The sequence below is a fragment of the Neltuma alba genome, unplaced genomic scaffold, assembly GCF_004799145.2.
Source record: "Neltuma alba isolate B1F8T4 unplaced genomic scaffold, ASM479914v2 tig00011396_pilon, whole genome shotgun sequence".
In the NCBI taxonomy this organism is placed as follows: Eukaryota; Viridiplantae; Streptophyta; class Magnoliopsida; order Fabales; family Fabaceae; genus Neltuma; species Neltuma alba.
In genome coordinates, this window is record NW_021636085.1 from 655,313 (window position 1) to 670,003 (window position 14,691).

Consider the following 14,691-nt stretch of genomic DNA (forward strand, 5'->3'; position numbering starts at 1 on the left):
GATCAATGAACAACATTCTCAAAGGGAGGAAGCAGCAAGAAATCTTTTGTCTGAAAGCCCCAACACTGAGGATTATATGATTGAACTGAAAGAGCAGATCTGTACATTGTAGGCTGAACTGAAAAGCAAAGAAGAAGAATTTGAGGACTGTGAAATCAAACTATCATCTCTTCAGAAGCAAGAGAAGGAATGTGTGTTGGACACCATAGGGTTCATGAATGAGTTCGAGGCTGTGAAGAAAGACAAGCCCTCTGTGGTGGATGGCCAAACAAAAGCAAGCCAAGAGTTGAAAGAGTTGGGAAATCAATGGCCTTCTTGCGTGGCTGATTTGAGGAAAACTTCACTTTTGTTTGGAATCCTTTTTCAGCAGAAGCGCTGATAGTTGGATATTGTCATGTTATCAAACACACATACATATATTCTAGTGATTTTGACTTTGTTCAGAGTATGGGTTGGTTTAGTACCTGATAAAGACTTATTAATTTGTATGAAACTAGTTTTGATACTCATTACAATGATAAATATCATAGTACTCATCATTATTGTTAATTCGACCTCCATACTTAGGTGCCTTAAATGTTTGAAGTTTGAGAACATAATTTGTTATTAATATTTTGTGCACTGGCGACAGTGTTCACAGCAGAGTATTTACATTATTTCTCCACTGTAACGTTTTGGGGTGGGAAATCACTTATTCAGCTTTGCCATGCATCAAGGAGGTATTTCCTATATGAGGGATATTTATAATTACCGCACCTTTACATAAGAAACTTCCAAGACAGAATAGACAATGAATTATGTGATTTTTGCCGAAATGATGTAACACATTCACACACACTTACATCTAATGCAGGGCAGAGGAGATTTTAGGGGACAAGAAATAGAAACAGAGAGAGATTATGGGGGAGAGGTACCAAAACAAAAAGAAATGGAGGGAGAAATAGAGAGAGAATGAACAGAGTGGGGGGAGAGTTAGAGACTGAGGGAGAACAGAATAGAATTTAGGGAGGGAATTAGAGAATCTGAAGAGAGAGAGGGAGGGAGATTTGACAAGCTCAAATCTTCATTCATCCAAAAGTCCCTCCAATACATATCCTCACTACCACATTTATAAATTAAGATTTCCTTCTTTATGAAGTACTCTTGATGACAACTTGTTACTAGAAACAAAACCAAATTTGGCTTCCTCCATTAGAAGGAAATTTGATGACAACTTCCTATTAAAATATAGAAGCAAAATCAAACTTGACTTCTTCCACTAGAAGAAAACTTGACCACAACTTCCTAATATATAGAAGAAAAATCTATTTTGGTTTCCTTTACTAGGAGGAAGCCTAATGACCACTTGCTAATACTTTACCACTAAGGAAAGCCAACTTGCATAGAAATAATAAATTTTAAATTTCCTTCTAATATGGGCATTCTTATATTCTATCACTAAACCACCTAAACCTATGTGTTTATTTTCAATCATTCTCTTTCTTTAACAAAGAGGTAAAACAAAAATGCGGGGTATAGATAACTAATGATATACATCTTCTTAAAATACATGAGCATGTGATTAATCTTACTTCTTCGGCTATATATCTAAGGCTACTGTGTTCTATACTTTTTAGTATTAGTGGACAGCTTCGAGTATCATCATCAGCTAGCGTAAGTTTAGCAGCAAAGATGGCAACAGTTTGAGCAGTACCTCAACATATTCAAATCCATTTCATCTTTCTATGCAACTCAACTGTATGTTATTGAAAAATTGCGAGTACTATGACTTGTTAGAAATTATAAGCATGCTTCATGATGTCTGAAGAGCTACTTTTGAGGAGACTGTACTCAGCTTAAGAAAAGCAGTACATTACTGCAACATCATGCGATATCCTCATATCCCTTTTTAAATTTGGATTGGATTACTTCTTTTTTATGTGGCATAATTAAAGCTATTTAGCTTTTTGTTTGTGAAAAATCCCACTTTATTTAAAGTATGATTGTGACGTTACATTTTGATCAAGAATTTTGTTAGAGAGCGGAAAGTTAAATACATAAAGCAATGGATTAAAAATTTGGTTGCTTTTCACCAAAAAAACAAAGGGTTGCCTAAAATGTTGTATCGTTCTGCAATGAACTTGAATTTTTGGCCCCAAAACCAAAAAAAAAAAAAAAACAGAAGAGGAAGTTAACTTGATTTTATTAAATTGAAATCCTCTGTTTTCATGTGAAAGCAGCATGGAATTCCAACATTACTGATCACCGTTCTTTTATGATGTAGGATTTTTTTAAGGCCTTCTTTTGCAAAAGTACGTGCTGAAAAACCTCTCCGTCTAAAAATTTTGAGACGGAATTTTCCCTGGTTCAGAGTTAGAATATTTTTCCCTGGCTATGAATTTTTTGTGTGTGTAAACTTAAGAGTCTACTAACTTTAGACTTGATATCATTCTCATATTATTTTGGACTTGAGACTAATCTCTGTCGAGTCAGAAACGTTAATGTTAAAGTCTTTGAAACAAGTGTTATTCCTGAAATTTAAACCTGTATTTTCTTTTTTATATGGTGAGAGTGTTTACCATCTTAATTATTGTTGATTCCCAAATCATGAATTTATTAGACTATATATGATTTTGTTTTGTTTTTGTTTGCAAATTTTGAACTTTTGTATAAATAAAGTGAAGTAAAGAAACAAGGAAAACCTTTTCCACGATAATCAAGTTTAAAGACTATTTAATGCTTAAAGGAAAATTTTATAAATTTTCAATAAGATTTAACCTTTTTATATAACTTTTTTAAAATTAAGAGTAGCACTTGACCGAAATTTTTTGCATTCATACGGACTCAAACTCTAGGTAACCCCTCCAACTTTCTTGTGCTTTCCCAACCGCCAGCTAAAATCACCTTTTAACCCAAAAAAAAAAATGGCCCGAATAAATAATTTTTAAATTTGGCCAGCGCGAACAATATTTTCAATAATCAAATTGAAAAAATTAATACAAAGTAATTTCTGTGAAAAAGAATGGATTAGAGGAGAGGCAAGAAGCAAGCAATAGTGTCATAATTAATGGGCACATGCCTCGTAAAGTATGAAAACGACAAGTGAGTCAATGGCTAGTAGTTTACTTGGAGCTGGGCCCACCTTTCCACCGACAGCATTTACCCTTCTAGAATAGACGGAAGGCTATTATAAATTTGTAATGTAATTAAATGTTTGATGACCACTACTGGATTTTCTTATTTGGGAAATCAATTTACAGTTCCTCATAGTTTTTTCAAGTTTTGAATTAGGCCCTGATTTTTTTTTATTTTATTTTTATGTTGTCCTTATTCTAATGTCAGTCCTTCCGTTATAACGCCATTGATTTATCTCTCTTCTTTAAAAGAGTGTTTGAAAGCACCTAAAAGTACTTCTCATTGTAAAACAAGACAAATTTCTTTACATATTTAATTCGTATACCATAAACGTACTTATAAAACCATAATTTAGTTTCCACCAAAAAACATTTTAGTCTCATCATCAACACTACTACCTCTCTCACATTTCCGGTGCTCTCTCCCCTTCTTTTGTGGGGGAGGTATTTATTTGAAAATAGGTATAATTGTTTAGGCTTATTATGTTAAATGAAATTATTTGACTCAAAATTTAGGTCATGACAGCTCAATTGAACCCGAAAAAAAAGAAAAAGAAGAAAAGGCAGAGTAGTTGTTATTATTGTTATTGTTAGGAAAAATTAACCTAGCACATATAAGTGTAGTAAACAAAAAATCGGACCAGATTCATACCCGAAACTAATGAATCAGACCAAAGTCTAGTTTGGTTTAGGATTTGAAGCTTAAACCAGAGGACTGGAATGAACTGGTGATAAACCATGGTGAATATATTTTTGTGAACCTCCCTCTATTCCCTAGTGGGGACATCAGCAACTTCTTTTCTTGATTCTTCAATCAACTTCCGACCCATTAAAATCCTTGGTTTGAGAACTAATATCCCCTGCAGCTCCACAACTTGACAATCACTCTTTGTAGGTAGCCTCTTCATTAAGTTGATCTCTTAATAAAAGCATCAAATTTATCAGTTCAGATCCAAAGGAATAACATATTAGTGGGGAATAAGTCGTTTCAATTTATAAACCCCACTTCTCATGTAAGGTTCCTCATCTAAGACTTGTAAAAGAAGACCTTGTTATAGGGAAAAGCCACTTAAAGACATTGTCCCTTGAAAAAACGTGGCATAATAAGTTCCATATTAAGAAATATCACCAGAAAAGTCTAGTTCACATGTTTAGGAAACCTTCCTTTCAAATAAATTTGTTTTTTTCTAAGATGTGCTTTTTTTTGAATTTGTGCTCATAACATCCCCAAGTTGCTGCATGTAACTGTGGATTAAGAGTTGATGGATATCTTCTAGCCAGATAAGCTTTTACATTGCTCCGCATACGTTATAACTTCACATCATGTACAGATCAGCAGAGAAGTTTTTCTTTTCTTTTCTGAAGTGAAGGAGACAAGTGAGAAAAGGTGAAATGCAGAGAACTGTACTGAAGATAATGACAGAAAGGGGCTGCATGCATGCATGCTTAAATTTAAATCTTATTTGAATTATGCATGATTGTGCAGTTATATTTTGATTAAGAATCTTATTAAGGAGAAGAAATTTAAATAAATAAGGCAATTGAATAATAATGAGGTTGGCTAAAATGTTGTATCACTCTGCAATGAACTTGAATTTTTGGCCAAAAAAAAATAGAAGAGGAAGTTAACTTGATTTTATTAAATTGAAATCTTCTATTTTCATCTGAAAGCAGCATAGAATTCTAATATTACTGACCCTTGTACTTTTATCATGTGGGATAACTTTGGATACTCTTCCCCTTTGCCCTCTTCAATTTCCTTATCAGTTAAAGAAGGAGGAGAAGAAAAGAGTAAAGTATGTGTCTGAGTAATTCTAATATACCAATGGGTTAAATTTATCAGAAATGGACTGATCACTCACAACAATAAAATTGATTCTTCCTACTTTTCAATGAATCAGATTGGGAATATAAACGCACCAGCCGTCGGCTGATGAGGGTCGAAATTATAGAAACACAGGAGATGGGGAATACAGAAGATAATCATGTGTCCTAGAAATTTTCGTGCCAAAAGAACTTGAGGAAGGCTTCAGAATGATATGGATGACAAAAATGAAATCACATTTGTGAGTGGTAACCAAAGCCCTCCACATATACATTAATGCTAAAAGTTTTGTCGCATGCCCAAAAGAAAGAAGGATCAAGTTGTTTATCCAACATTTTGTAGTATCTTTTTCGATATGGCTAATATCTGAAAGTATTTTGTGATATAATTTTTTTTTCTTAAAGTATTTTCTAAGTTAATTTTTGGATAAAGTAGAAGCCAGCACTATTATATTATTTTTCAAATGCATCTAATACCCTAACCCTACTTCAATTTTATTTTTGTGGTGCATTAAGCACTCCTTAAAAAGTTATTTTCTAATTACATTCATCATCCTCATGCATCTTATTTATAGTTTAGAATATTAGATGTGCTATAAATAACATTAAAGTGCTAAAAGTACCAGGACAATAACGTCAAGGTTCTAGATGCATTTAAGAAATATCAATTCGGTTTTAAATATAAGATTTCTTTTATAATAAAAATTACACTACAAAATAAGTTTTATATTTAGGACCGAAAGAGCATAAGGTACTGAATGCTCCTTTAATTTTTTATCACTTTTTATTTTTTCATATTTTCAGTACGTCTTTTTCGTATATTTAGGTCTCATCCATAATCCTTAATACTTTCAAGAGAAAATGACAAAAAAATGATTCTTAAATTTCAAAAATTTTCAAATGATCACCTAAGCAAGAGAAATTATATTTTAAGTATAAGTGACCAAATTGGGATTTATAAATTTAATAAAATAACTATATTGCTCTTTATTTTAAAAAAAAAAAACTAAGCACCTTTATTGGTCAACCAATCACCAGAGCTTTAGTACCAGTGGTGACCACTAAAGTTCAGGTGGGTCGTTGCTACCAAAGCTCCAGCTGTTAGCATCTATTTTTTTAAATTTTTTTTTCAAATATAGTAATGCAATTAACAAATTTTTTAACGCTATTAATAAGTTTAGTATAAAATTAATAAAAGGTTTTTCAAAAAATTTTAAAAATGACATTTTTACAATTTTAATAATGCAGTTAATAAGTTCTGTGTTGCTAGTAATAAGTTCGGTATAGTAGTTAACAACAGACTTTTCAAGAAATTTAAAAAGTGGTATTTTTATAATTTTAATAACGCAGTTAGTAAGTTATGTAACATTATGACAGTTGTTAATATTATTATATGATTTATTAACCTGGTTACTGAAGTAACTTTTTGAATTTCTCAGAAAACTTGTTAAATGCTATACCGAATTTGTTAATAACTACAAAACTTGTTAACCACTTTACTAAAGGCGTAAAAATGTCACTTTTTGAATTTTTTACTTTGTTAACTGTTATAGTGTATTGTTAGTCTGTTAAAGTTAATAGTCTTAAAGAATTTGTTAATCACATTACTAGACTTGAAAAAATTTTCAAAAAAATAATTACCAGCCTTGAGAGCTTTGTTAGCCCATCTAAGCTCCAACCGTCACTAATGGCACCGGAACTCCAACGACTAGCCAGGCAGTGAGGGTGTTTGGTTTTTTTAAGGAAAAAAATTAAAAAGCAATATGATCATTTTAACAAATTTACAAATCCCAATTTGATTACCTATACTTAAACTAAAATTTTGCTTATTTAGGTGACTAATTAAGAATTTCATTATTTAACTATTATTTTTGTCTTCTTTCCTACTTTTAACAATCAGTTTTACAATTATTTTTAGCAGTCATCTTAAATATTTTTTTACATTTATGTTTCCTGTTTTCAACCACAATGTTTCATTATTTCAAAATTTTCGATGTTATTAACTGATTTTTTGAGTACTAATAGCGAAGTTAAAATTACTCTTAAAACATCGGTTAAGGACAAAATTAAGTCACAAAATACCTTAAAATATTAAATATACATAAAAAAATATTTTAATATGTTGAAGAATTAGAAAATAGTTTTATAACATTGGACGCATGTAGACAAACACATGGTGATGATCCTGGTCAAAAGAAAAAAAAACACATGGTGATGATCAGCCTTAACCCAGTAAACGACAAAATCCAAGGAAATAGACCATCTCGTGCTTTCATTTCATAGCCTTTTTTTTCAAAGCCCTGTCAGAGAGTACGGAAAAAGCGACGGCAGGACAATCTAATATTGGGTCCAGCAAATAAAAGGAAATCATTATTTTCCGCTCACAAGTCTCTTTCTAATCATTCACATTTCTCACAGTAGCAAAAAAAAAAAAAAACAATAGTTTATGTTCTTACAATTTGTGAAAATGATCATTGTTTTTTGAAAAAATTATAAATAAAGACTCCTTAATATGTAAATTATAACTTGAGATCTTAAATTTAGAAAATAGAAAATAAGGACTCGATCCTATTTTTATATAAAATGTTGGTGAAATGTCTGCAATACCTCTCATCTAAATAAAAAGTTGATTATGAGAAATGACAAGTTCACTTTAGCGAAAAACAACTTTAGTAGATCAAATCATAACTTGGTTGAGGATATGTCAAATGACGAGTTGACTATGAGAAATAACAAGTGTACTTTAGCAAGTGATAACTTCAGTATACTAAATCACAATTTGACTGAGAGACATTTCAGACATTTCACCCATATTTCATATTTGTAAAAGTGAGATCAGGTCTTTATTTGCTATTTTCCAAATTTAGAACCTCAAATTATAATTTTACATATTTAGGAGTCTTTATTTATCATTTCTCCTTTTCTTTTTTTCATATCATCCTTAATTAAGTTCCTTAAATTCCAAAGCAAGATTTTTTTTCCCTACATGAAAAAGTTAAGAAGACAATTTTCAATATGAGGGGATTGTGAGGAAAAAAATTAATATCTTATATTTTGTTCCAGATGAAAAATTAAACTTCATCGGTTATGAATTTCTTAGGCTGTATGATTTTGTTTTGTTTTTGTTTGAAAATTTTGAGCTTTTGTATTTGGTGCTTCGTCTAAATTGGAAAACAAAGTGAAATAAAGAAATAAGAAGAGCTTTTTCTTTTTTCCCTTCACAATACTTAAATTTAAAAGGTATTTATTTTTATATAATATTTCACTTTGATCCCTTAACTTAAAAAAAAAAACATAATTTTAGTCTTAAACCCAAAAATCATTAGTATTAAATAATAAAAAATTATAATTATTTTAAAAATTAAACTTAATATATTAGTATTTGAATCAAGATTTAAAATTATTATTTTTTTAATGATTTTAAGATCAAATGACTAAAAATATATTAATTTTTAAAGTTAAATGACTGAATTAAATTTTGTGTAAAGTTAAAAGTATTAAAATATATTTAAAATACACTTTAATCAATTTAAAAAATTGAACTTTTTCATATGAATATTGAACTTTTTCGTATGACTTTTTGACAATTGAGAATGTGTTTGGATAGAATCAAAATCATAGTTTTAAAAGTGTTTTTACGGTATACAAAATAAATATATAAAAATATTTATCTCGATTTGTAAAAAAATATTTCTAAGAAGAACTTTTTACGGTGTCCAAACACCCGGCAGTGACAATCTGAAACATGTTTTTAACTCGGACTGACTCAGACCCAAAACTTTACGTTCAGATGTTCAGTTCAGACGCATTTCACTAGTACCAACTCCGATTAGTAACATCAAGGCGTTGCCCCCAGCTTTCTCTTTTACTTCCCCAACGGCCAACTAAAATCATTTAAAGAAAAAAACAAATTGATCCTTAATGTTGAACTTGATTTTGGGGAATAAATACTTTTAAAATGTGATCTGCGTGAACAATATTTTCAATAATCAAATTTAAAAATAAATAGAAAGTAATTTCCGTGAAAAAGCATTGATCAATGGGCACATGTAGAATGAGAATGGAAAAGTCAGTCAATTCCTTTAGTTGGACGAGGGCCCATCTCTCCGGTGATAGCGTTTATTCTGTTTTTTTCTCTTTTGAGCTGGCATTGCCATTCTTTGGTCGAAATATTGGTGGCTAATGCATAATTTTTGAATTAATGTGTAACTTTACCTCTATTTTATTTCTTTAGGAAAAACTATGTTATGAGTTCTTATAGTTTTGGTTTTGGTTTGGAATAATAATCAATTTGTGCTGTCGTCTTGAATACTGCTCACATCCACCCACTTCCAAGCAAATATTTGACTCTCAGATCAGTCCATGATAAGTATTTTGAGCAGATATCCCCTCTGTTCACCAAATCGCCACATTTTCTTCAGTTTGGATTCCTCTCACCAATTTGTGTGTTCGTTCCATTTGGGTTGGGGATCATCATCATCAGCCCCACTAGTTTCTGTTGTTGTTCTTCTACGATCTTCTTGTTTGTGTTTGGAATCTTCCTTTTGATCGTTTCTCTCTTGTGCTTCGTCCTTAACACTTTATTTGCCCTCCTCCTCTGTATTTCGATCCTCTCCTTTCACTTTCGTCTCTACTTTCATCAATCATTCTTCTTCTTCTGTGTTAAAAAAAAAAAAAACCAAAGAAAATTGCGGGCTCTTCTGTTCAGTTCTCTTTTTTTATTTGTTTTTCTTAAAAGTAAAAATGTGTTCTACTTGAATTATATTCCTGCTTTAATTTTTCTCTCCTGTCACTATAGCTTCTGCTGTTCTTCTGCTTCTGGTTTTTTTAATCCCCAAAAAAAAAAAAAAATTGCCCTGGGTACCAATCCATCAATCGCGCAAAGCGAAGAGGCGTCGATATCTGAGGATATACAAGAGGCAAGTATTTGTACTCTCCACTTCGAAATTTGGACAAGATTACATCCAATTTTCACGTGATTATTTTTATTTTAACTTTTTATGTCATTACAACGTAGGTTTTTTCCTTAATTTTTCTCAACATTTTAATCAATATGTTGTTGTTTTTTTTTATTTTTTATTAGAGTCAAAGCAAGAAGAGAAAAAGAAGAGCCCTCTCCGATCCAAGGGCTAGAAGTACTTGCACAAGAGGTAGGTCTACAATTTCATAACAGTGATATTATGAGCTCTCGAGCCAGTGTGTCTTGCTCAGTACTTAGTATACAATTAATTTAGGAGTATTAAGAAAAATTACTTAAGTTAGTTATTTATGCTATTACTTCCGGTTTTAATTATAAGATCTTATTTATAGTCTATAAAAATCCTAACTTATAATTAGGACAGGATATAGTATATTTATTAACCATATGTATTGAAACAATTCTTATAATTACCATAGCGATTACTTGGAGGTAAAATAAATAATTATAAAAAATAAAATAAATTGAGTTTTTATATTTAAAATTAAATTCAATTTCCAACTAATTTGTATATTAAGAATTAACTTTTATATTAAGAATTGAAGGTAGTATATTAATAATGAAATTTAGTGGCCAAATTTTATTCTATCACTAATTTTATGATTAAAATTATTAATAAGATTATTCTGTTGCAAACAATCTGTTCATAATTTATCACTAATTCCGTCCCAAAATATTTAGTAACGGAAATTAGTGATATGTAAAAGTTCATTGCTAACTCTAAAAATGACCAGTTCCTATTTTATAGCTAATTTATTGAAGTGACATTTACATCAGTCTTCCATCTCCAATCGTTATCGCTAAAATACTTGTCATGAAATAAAAATATCCCGTCACCAATTTTATGACTATTTATCCTTCATCCAATGGAATCCCCTCCCTCCGTCTTACACCCTCCTTCCCTCGGTCTAGCTTTGGTGACAACTAAGCGAGGAAGGGAGATAAAAATTAAAAAAAGAAAAACGTTTGTTGTGATCAAGGAAAATCACTGCTAAAATGCATTAACTATCCCTCTGTTTAATGTAGATTATAGAAACTTTTCCTTTATGTTTTTAAAATTGTGTATAAGTAGTTAAAATATACGTTGCACAAATTTTTTTTTTATATATTTGAGATTCTATATATATATATATATCTAAATGTTAGTTAACTATTAAATTTTGCTCTTAAAATTTTCTTTTGACAGAAAATACCCCTCTTTAATATAAAAATCATTTAAACATTCATATGGGCAAGAAAACTAATTACGTATGCATAAAAATAATTTTAATACACATATTTTCAAACTCTCAAATATGGTATAAAATTATTTAAATTTGATTATATTATAAAAGTTTATAATTTTAATTTTTCATCAGACTTATTGAAACTTATTTATTTATCTTTCTTTTAAATGGTTAAAAATATTCAAACACATATTTGTTCATCATATGGTACAAATGATATAAGTTTAAGAAATTACATAAATCATTTAATTCTATAATTGAAAATTTTTAAATAAATTTTTTGTTACAAAAATTTATAAATATATTTAGTCAATTATATATTTATTTAAAAATTAAAAATAAAATTCAGGAAAATCAAATTATTTGCAATCACATTCTTTAGGTGGGGCTTATGATGGATGAACCAAGCAGATTTATGGTTTTTGAGCTCTCCAATTTTTGATTTGTTGTCTTCAACAATAAGCTCTGATATCTGCTAACTTAATAAATTTATTCAGTAATTTAGATGTTTATATTACTAGATATTTCAATTTAAACATACTATAAACTCACAAAAGAAACACACACACACACATGTTCTTCACCAACCTACTTTCTCCTGAGTATCTTTCAAGGGTGTCCTTTGCGGGCGGGAATAGGTTTTTTAGTCGAGCCGGAGGAAAGAGGAGTTTTGATGATCATCGAGTAAGTAATAGAGTTGCTTCTCAGGGCATGGATATGGAGGATTTGAGTGGTTTTTTCAAGTACGGAATAGATAGTGCCATGTCTGAAGAGGCTTCTACATATTTTACTTGATCATCTCTGGTTTTGCTTTCTTCTTCCATTTACACATTACTGTTGATTTCCTTCCATTTCTCTCCTTGTCTCATAATAAGGTTGGTTCATTCTGCATGCTCCTGTTTAGGAAAGGTGGTTATCCTGGTTCCTAGTCCTTGCTTCCGCTAGGTTCCAAAGGCTTCTTAGAAAGTGCGAGCTCCGCATATCCCTTTATTGGGCTGCTGGGCTTTGATAATCAATGGACCTTTTTTTTCCTTTGTTCCTAAGACTATTTGCTATCTCAACCAATACCTTATTAGTTGATTTGGTGTTTTTAACACTCTATGTACCTTGGGCCGTAAGCTTCACTTGAATTAACTTACTAATTAAAAGGACAACGAGGTACAAGTTAAGCCACCCTCGTTGTCCTTACACACCGCCATGGGTCCATGGTCAGATATCTCAGGGGCAAAATGGTTCCCAAATTTCAGTTCTATCAATGGGGGGATGGGATGGAACTCAGTTCGATCATTTTTCATGGAACTAAGTTCCACGGGAAAGTGAGATCCACAGTACTAGACACACCAAAATATGAATTCCACCTCCCTCCCTCCAATTCCTTACCACCAAACGAGGCATTAAGAAACCCCGAATGTGTAGCTCAATTTTAGTTGAGAGTTAATTCCTCTCAAGATAAGTAACTAACAAGTCAACCTAGATCACCAATCACCTAAAAGGCATTGAGGCAATTGCACAAGCACCTCACAAGCAATCTTATCAAAACCATAAGCAATTGAAAAAGAAGAATTCAATTTCAGCACATAACTATCGAGTGAATCACAATCAAAATTAGTTTAAAAACCTTGAATCACAAATGTCTCAATTGAAACAACTCTTTCTCAGTTACAATTACAAACTCACACCAGAATTCAGATAACTACAACTAGAGAAGAGGAGATCAAGAGTAGAGAAAACAACTCCCTTATGAAGAACATAGGGGAGTTGTTTGGGATTTGCAATTGAGATAGGTCACCCAAGGATTGAGATTGGATCTCAACCTAAACCTCCAAACAAGGCCACTTGCTAAATAAGTCTTCTTTCCCCGTTTTTCCTTATGGATAAAATACACAAACCACTATGCTATTTTATTTAAATTACCTAATTCTTTTATTATGAAAACATATATGAATCTTCATTGAAATTAAAAGATGTAAGGTGCACACACCCTCTTTATATATTTAAAACTTTATTTCCATTCATTCAATAGTAAGTTTAACTCTTAAACTTTTATTTTGATCAAAATGCCCCCTTGATATAAAAATTATTTAAACATTTATATCTGTTAAAAAATAATTTTCATACATCGGAAAAATAATTTTCATACATATATTATCAAATATGTTAACATGTTATAAAATTTCTTAATTTTGACTATGTTATAAAGTTTTATCATTGTAATTTTTCATCACTTATTTCTTTAAATTTTTTTAAATGACTGACGAAAATATTTCTCCCCTAAAAAAATATTTATTTAAATTTTTTCTTTTTTACGTATAGTCGTTTTATGCTTTAAATGATAAAGTTCTCCTTTATTATACACACACATATGTATTTTCTTATATTTATTTTTATATTTTTAATTTTCCTCACCTTTTTTTTTTTCAAATTTATATTGACTTCAGATTTTACCCGATTTTTCTCTTTAGTTTCGGCTCGCTCCTTTACCCGGTGTGTGTGTGTGTTTGGTCACTTCTTCCCTGTCATATTTGGCTTGTTAATTGATTGATGATTCAATGATATTTTTGCGTTTCCAGCTCTTCCCTGTCATATACTTCACTTTTTGGCTTGTTAATTGATTGATGATTCAATGATATTTTTGCGTTTCCAGCTTGGGTCTTAACAAATCCCAACAAAACACTTTTAATCATATAATTAATTATAATAAAACCGCCTTTATTATTCGCCACGCTGGCTCTTTTCTGCTTCTGCTCTCTGTAATTTCTGTGCTCTTCCTCTGTTTTTGCTTTCATTTCTCTCTTCAATCACTAAAACCTTTTGATGTTTTTGTGTTCTTTCCCAAAAAAAAAAAGATTTAGAGTTTTGTCTTCTGTTTCAAAGTTTGTCCATTGAAGGAGCCTGTATTTTTTAAACTTTGATTTGTGTTAATTTGAATTATTTTCTACTTTAATTTTGGTTGATCATCGTTATCGTTGTTTATAGAAAACCCAAAAAAAGTTTGTGCTTAAATTTTCTTTTCTCCTTAATCGTTGTTCTCGTAGTCCCCTTATCTTAAAAAATAAAAATAAAAACAAAAAAACAAAACAAAAAGAGGCCTTTATATCCAAGGCATCTTTTGAGAGGTGAGTATTTGTACTCCATTATACTTATGAATTATATTTATATCTTTTTTTTAATACATGTATATATGTGCGTAACACACATATTGTCTCTTAAGCTTTCTTTAACTTATTTCTATTTTTCAGATCTTAGTTGGTCACCTGAAGCCTGCTTGACAATTTTGGATTCCTGTTAATTTCCAGGTTAGTATGTGTATAGTTTTAATTGTAGTATTATTTATAAAAATTTTTACAGCTACTATCAACTCAGGTGCGGGTTATGTATACTAAATATTTAATCTCCTAAACATCTTCAGTTTTATTTATCAAGTCTTGATTGGTTACATGAAACTTACTTACAGATTTGTGATTTTTGTTGTCATTTTAGACGAAAATAGAAAGGAAATTGAGGGGAAAAAAAGAAGATTGCCATTACCTGTTTTTTTTTAACAGCTTAT